The following is a 7,595-nucleotide window of genomic DNA, read 5'->3' as shown; positions in this document are numbered from 1 at the left end:
AGTAACCTCCGCAGAACCCTGCAACAAGCAGTTAGCACCACCCAAAAAGATGATACAGTCCTTGAAGACGATGACTCAGACCTTGAATTCTTCTTTGGACATCGTGAGCCCAATGCCAGTTCCGACACAAAACATGATGATATGGTCCTGGAAGACAACGACTCAGACGAAGATTTCACCTTGGGAGGTGGCTACCCCAGTACCAAATCCGAACCACAACCAGAGGTGTTGTACATTGACGACCCCGACGACGAGTTCTTCGGATTGGGGAATCTTCAGCCCAGCATATACGACATCCCGACTCGTGAGTGCAGGATTATGCTGCGGCCTAATGCCAAGAGACAGAGAGTGGTACAAGCCCATAGAGAGCAGCCTGCTGCCACACAGAGAGTGGTCCACGCACCACGAAGGGTCCCAGTCTCCACGATAGAAGCAACGCAAGACCCCACGGTGCAGTCCTTGCATGAACAAGAAGTGACTCGAGTGACACAAGCCTCCACAGCGAGCTCGTGGACAGCCTCCACGATAGAACCAACGCAAGACTCCAAAGCGCAGTCCTTGCATGAACAAGACCATGAGGGTCTAGCAACCTCCTCTGAGCAACCAGCAGACGATGCAAGTCTGCCACGCTCAAGTGAACAACAGAAAGATTATGACAGTCTGCCATGCTCAAGTGCACAGCAAGAAGACAATGACACTCTACCACGCTCCAGTGAACAAGGAGAAGACTCTGACAGTCTACCCAGCTCAAGTGAACGACAAGAAGACACTGAGGCTCTGCCCACCGTATGTGCGACAAGTGACAACAGCATCCCACTTCCCATACAAGATGTGCAACGTGACAGATCTCAGCTACTGTGTACAGAGGCACTCGACAATCACAGTGAGAGTACTGGTGACTCCGGTGACACCACGTTACTTCAAACCTCATTCGCTCGAGCCTCTCCACAGGCAGATGCAAGTGAACTGTCATAATATACACATAAGTACATGATGGTGCATAGACACACACTGACTAACACACTGCAAGACCAATCAATACACACAACACAGCAGCCAATCACCAGATAGGGCACGGTCACTATAAAGCCAGAGGGCACTAGTTTTCCCGCTCATTCGGGATGCAGCCTCTGAGACAGACAGAGCCCGCAGTCAGTAGCACAGACCTCTACCATGTGCTAGCAGTATAGGCTGGTCAGGTTAGGCATAGGTCTTCAGTCAACCTAACATAGTGTCGACCCACAGTGCAAGTATGTTTAACAGCTCGTAGTTAAATAAAATAGAGTTGTACTTCTACAAGTGTTGGTAGCCTGTCGATGTTACTGCTCTGGGTAAACGCAGTCCTCACAGATCCAGAGTACCCAACACATCATGAACCTGCAGTGACTCCGGACGGTGGGGCATCAAGAAACCTCAGCTGACTCAAGTGAACCTGAAATGACTCTGGAAGGGGAGCGGCAAGAAACCAAAGCTGACACAGGTGAACCAGAAACGAATCCAGACGGGGAACATCAACAAGCCAAAGCTGATTCAAGTAAGCCGGACATGACTCCGGACGGGGAGCATCAACAAGCCAAAGCTGATTCAAGTAAGCCGGACATGACTCCAGACGGGGAGCATCAACAAGCCAAAGCTGAATCAAGTAAGCCGGACATGACTCCAGACGGGGAACGCCGCAGACTCAGTGACGGCACGCTCAAGGAAACGGCAGATGCCACAAAGCACGCTGACACGAGTAACTGTGTGAAGGACTCGTATTATCCACAGAGTGTGGTCCTTGAGCACAGCCAACATGACAACAAAACCAATCAACACAACAACAACATCAAAGACAATAACAAGCAGTGTACTAAAGGCAACAGCGTCGACAACAAGCACGACAAACACAACACCACTGGAACTACGACTGGTACAACATGGTACGACTCTGCAAATGCGGGACACTGTTACTGCTCAGCTCAGTACAATGACATACCATGGCAGGACGATGCGTCTTCCCAATTCACGTTTGCTGCACTACCAACAGGCAACCTGGCTTTCAGCACAGATGTCATCCAACATCGCTACCACAAGCATCGGAAGAGACAAAAAAGACTCCAAATCAGACTACGAAGTGATTTGACCACTTCTTGGTTCCTTACCCACAGGGACACTGATGGCGTTTACAAAGCAATGCCACCATCAACATCACCACCTCACCAACCAAACGAGAAAGACACTCGAACATAATGATTAATGAATTTTGGACTCATACATATGATTTGGACTTATTGTTTAATGATCACTGTTATCATGATTTGTGCAGAGCATCACTTATCTACCTGTTTTTGTTCAATTTTCTTTTAATACAGTACAGAAAATATGTAACACGAAAAAAGGGAGATGTGGTGATATGCGTCACTGTAAATACACAAGGGGTCAATGTAAATACACATAGACTAGCTAGACACTAGAGGGAGCACCAGAAACATGACACACAGACATTCAACCAATAGATCAGTAAGATAGGACACGACCAATGGGAATTCACGATACACACAGAGGTGACACTACCACAGAGGGGCATTACACCAACCCATATAAAAGGACACAGCACACATGATCTTCCTCTTTCCAGTGGAGACAGTCAGTGAGTACACAGAGTTGATTTGGAACACATCACACCCACCACGTGGATTGTAGCAGACTGGTTCGTCAATCTGAGTAGCTATAGCAGGATTTACAGGAGAGTTGAATCCAAGTAGGAGAATTGTTAACAGTTTAATGAATGTGTTAAAGCTATCTCCAAGTCTGAACCTTCCTTTGTCAGAGTGCACATCAAGGAAGCAGCTTATGCTACATCAATAGCATAACAAAACAACTACCATCTCGAAGGACAAGAGCAGCAGATACCTGGGAACCCCACCACCTGGAGGTTCCCCTCTAGTCACTCACCACCCTGACTTGGGAATATACCGCCGTTCCTTCACGGTCACTGGGGCAACATGCTGGAACTTCCTCCCTAACAGCATAGTGGGTGTACCTACACCTCAAGGACTGCAGCAATTCAAGAAGGCAACTCACTACCACATTCTCAAGGGCAACTAGGGATGGGCAATAAATGCTGGTCTAACCAACGGCACACACATCCCGCAAATGAGTAAAGAAATGTTTAAAAATATTAATTGATGAGAGGTTGATCACTATGATTATTCGACAGTTCCATTATCAATGTGTTAGGTGGTGTGTTAGATGCTGAACCTGATAAATCTTGTTCTTTTCTTTTGGTAAACAACACCTAATCATTGGGAGAGGAAGACAGAGGAAGCAAGTTTGGAAATGCACAAAATGACTGATGTCTCCGCGATCTAATGGAAACAGAATCCCGAGTTTCCTGGCTCTCGCAGCGCCGAGAAAGACCCCACCACATATGGGACTCTGTTTTATTTTGGGGCCTCAGCGAGGAACGTACCCCTGAGGCTACATTTAGTCTCATTTCCTGCACTGAGGAGCAGGAAGAGATTGTGCCGCCATTTTTAAATGGCACCCCAATCTCGAGTACCCCAATGCGACCCCCTCCAACATCCCAACTCACCTATAATGGGGTGACCAAGCCGCCGACACTGCGCCTAATGAGGGCAGGACAGCCCCCGGGCCCGTCCCCCAGCAAAATATCAGCCGGGACTGTCAGCCTAGCATCATCCCTGCCTGGCTGTGCCAGAGTGGCAGCCAGGTGGTACAGCCAGGTGCCCAGTTGGCACTGCCAGGATGGCATCAAGGGTGCCACTCTGCCCTGAGTCCAGCCACCCAAGGACTCACTCAAGGCCTCCCAGATTAGATCCCATTCCATGGGTAACTCTGGCAAGTGCATTTTTAAGTGCTGCTAGGGCGGCACGGTTGCGCAGTGGTTAGCACTGCTGCCTCACAGCACCGAGGACCCGGGTTCGATCCCGGCTCTGGGTCACTGTCCTTGTGGAGTTTGCACATTCTCCCCATGTCTTTGTGGGTTTCACTCCCACAACCCAAAGATGTGCAGGTGATGTGGAATGGCCGCGCTACATTACCCCTTAATTGGACAAAAAAAGAATTGGGCACTTGAAATTGAAAAACCAAAGTGCTGCTTAGATCTCGCGAGGCCTATCCCGGGATACACTGGCCGTGTCCCGTCCAGATTCCTGGACTGTACGCAGAACAACAATACTTTTCACTGTACCTCACGTGACAATAAATCTAAATCAATAACGCTTCACAAAACAGAAAGGAAAGATTGTTGATACTCGATCAGGATTTCTGTTTGTGCTGGGGTCCCTTGCAATGCGGTGAATAATTTCATAGCAACACAACCGAATACCAGTGTGAACCCCAGCCACGTACAATAATCCGAACATACGGACGGACATACGAAACAGGAGTGGCCTTTCAGTTAGATCATGGCTGATCTGTTTGCGTTTCGCACTCCACATTCCAGAATACCCCCAATCTGATCATAACTACATTTCTCTGGCTGCTGTCAAAAATACATGAGGCGATTCTATCACACCCCATCAACAATGTAGTCCGAAGGTCCCAAAAGTGTCAGGTTGTAAAAGAGGGTTTGGGGAAGAAACTAACACCTCCCTTCATTATTGGGAGCCACACTGAGGAAAGGCTCTCACACTGGAATACAAGATGTGCTGATTTCCTTGTGCAGGAGAGAGTCCTTTCATCGTGATTCCTACCTCAATGCAGTTGACATTGTGAATGTGTGTGCCCCATCGTACATGAGTCGCCCCCTCCCTGTGAACACTGAATGAGAAAGGCTGGTACCTTACTTTCTATATGTTTTGAGAGTTAATAAGTTCAATGACACTTTACCCTTTAAGCCCCACTATTTCCCACTGGTCACATGAAACATCCTTTCCCCGAACAAAAGTAAAAATAGAATGTTGTAAATCAGAGAGAAAGGAATAACAACCGAGGCCTTTATAATAATTCAGGTCTGTCAGCATATTGCATTGTCTTCATCGGACCCGTTGTGAGAGAGAATAACAACCGGGGCCTTTATAATAATTCAGGTCTGTCAGCGTATTGCATTGTCTTCATCGGACCCGTTGTGAGAGAGAATAACAACCGGGGCCTTTATAATAATTCAGGTCTGTCAGCGTATTGCATTGTCTTCATCGGACCCGTTGTGAGCGAGGACGGAAAATTTGGCATTCCAGCCAAAATTCCATTCAACGGCCCTGGAGAATCCCACCTGCAACTGAGGATGGAGGATTTCGGCCTTACTCTTCAACTGGGAGGCTGCAACATAGGAACACAGGGGGTAAGTCACTGAACCCCGGAACCCTGCCCTAACATTCAATGGGATCATGGCTGATCCATCAACTCATTCCACAGAACCTCCCTTGCATCTTATCCTTTAATATTTTTCTTTACCAGAAGTCTATGGGTGGGATTTTCCAGCCCGGGCATTGATGGGCATCCTGGCCGGGGGCGGGGTGGGGGGAGGGGGGGGGGGAGGAACACACCTCCCCATGGACACAGCACCCCTTCCCCAAGGGAACCCACTCACCCCATGGACACGGAACCCCCCTCTTCCAAGGGCCCCCACGGACACGGAACCCCCCCACCTTCCAAGGGCCCCCACAGACACGGAACACGGAACCCCCCCCCCCCTCCCCCTGGGAATAAGGGGAACTTATGTTCCTGGGGATATATTTCTTGAATTGCCTGGTGGGATCCCTGTTTCATCATTGGGGGGGCAACAGCCCAAGAGGGAAATCCTGCGACTTGTTGTTTTGGGACTCCCCCAAAGCAAATGGCTCCGAGATGGATCTGATGTGTTGGGTAAGCTGGGTCTATGTGGACTGCGTTTGATGCAGTGTAGAGAGAGACAGGCTTCCAACACTTGAAGAGGTGCAACACGATTTTATTGAACAACTAACTATCATACATGCTTAACTGTGGGTTGACACTATGCTGACTTGACTGGAGACCTGAGGCTAGCCTGACCAGACTAACTGACTACCACATGGTGTTTGCACTGGCTGCTGCTCACGAGCTCTGACTGTCTCAGAGGCTGGATCCCGAGAGAGCGGGAAAACCGGTGCCCTCTGGCTTTATAGTGGTCGTGTCCTGTCTGGTGATTGGCTGCTGTGTTCTGTGTGCTCACAGGTCTTCCTGTGTGTCACTCACTGCCTGTCTGCACTCCATCATATATTTGGATGTATATTATGACAGGATCATCAACTTGGCATTTCTATTTGAAGATTATTGTGACTGTTTCTTCCTTACCTTGGGAGCGCAGCTCTGTGATCCCCCTGGAAAGCAGCCTCAGGAGGAAAGATTGAACCATTGGGAGGTGAACAGCCACTCAGGTAGTCCAAGCTAGATCTTCAAAAGTGAAGAATTAAAATCCCTCATGAGCAAGACAGAGTTTTAATGACAGTTTGTGATTCACAGTGGTTACTGAGGTCTGGGTGGGTTCTGAAACATCTGTGGGATCTGTCTTAGTTCTATCTGCCATTTAATGTGCAGTGTATTGCGGTTTATCACAGTTGGCCTGTTAATTCAGATTTACCTCATGTTATTTCTGAATATTAGAATATAAGACAGATATTGAGATTGTTTGATTAACTGACTTGGTACAGTGAAGTTTCTTCTGTTTGTTAAAAACATGGAACTTTGTGGTTTTACTCTCTTAGTAAGTATCTATGATTTCAAACATTGTCTACTTTAAACAAACAGTTACTTGTTCCTTATAGGATAGTAAATGTTCATGCGAAGATTTCCTTGAATTGATCGATAAATAAAATACATTTTCTCTTGTGATTGTAAGTTCTTTATGTGCTGTTTTGTGTACAAGATGTTAAATCAAGGAGGACTTCCGGTGCAGGCCATGGAGGAGTAGGTCGCACATTTGATAGCTCCCGCCTGTGACGGACTTTTGGACCTTTTTCTCCCATTTTTTCCCCGGATTTTATTGGATGAATCGGTGGAGTGTGAGACGGTGAGGAGAAATCCCCCTCCAGTGGATGGAGAATTGGACCAGAAGTGGCCGTGTGAGAAGACAAAGTTCTACAAGGAAGATGCGAGCAGAGCTGGCAATACGGGAAAGCATGGCGGAGAAGCAGGGCCGCGGGAAGATGGCACAGTGGTCGACGGAGCAGCTGGCGAAGTTTTTTGAACGTTGCCTCGCCAAGCTTAAGAAGGACACGCTGGACCCGATCAATGCTTCGATTGATCAGGTGGTACGGAATCAAGAAACCCACGGACATTCAATCCAGGAGATGGAGAAAAAGGTGTCTGAACATGAGGAATACCTAACCGTGCTGGAGACCAAGCTGGAGATGATGAATGACCAGCAGAAAAAAATGCAGGAGAAGCTGGAGGACCTGGAGAGCAGGTCCAGGAGGCAGAACCTGAGAATCGTCGGCCTCCCTGAGGGCAGCGAGGGATCGGATGCGAGGGCATATGTGACAAACATGTTGGAGAAGGTGATGGGGGCTGAGGCGTTCCCTCGGCCCCTGGAAGTGGATAGAGGGCACAGAGCCCTCGCAAAGAAGCCCCGAGTGAACGAGCAGCCGAGGGCTATGGTGATACGTTTGCACCAATTCCTGGACAAGGAACACGTT

At 48.4% G+C, this 7,595-nt stretch overlaps 1 long non-coding RNA gene across 1 annotated transcript; it reads right to left on the bottom strand.

Moving 5' to 3' along the window:
- Nucleotides 1-4,922: 4,922 nt before the first annotated feature.
- On the bottom strand, nucleotides 4,923-6,644 carry LOC119966558. Its single transcript, XR_005460796.1, has 2 exons — nucleotides 6,256-6,644; nucleotides 4,923-5,262 (listed from the first exon to the last, which is right to left on the bottom strand). It is a non-coding gene; the product is annotated as an uncharacterized LOC119966558 (long non-coding RNA).
- Nucleotides 6,645-7,595: the final 951 nt, after the last annotated feature.

Source organism: Scyliorhinus canicula, chromosome 5, assembly GCF_902713615.1.
Source record: "Scyliorhinus canicula chromosome 5, sScyCan1.1, whole genome shotgun sequence".
Classification (NCBI taxonomy): domain Eukaryota; kingdom Metazoa; phylum Chordata; class Chondrichthyes; order Carcharhiniformes; family Scyliorhinidae; genus Scyliorhinus; species Scyliorhinus canicula.
This window is presented reverse-complemented; position numbering and strand designations above follow the sequence as displayed.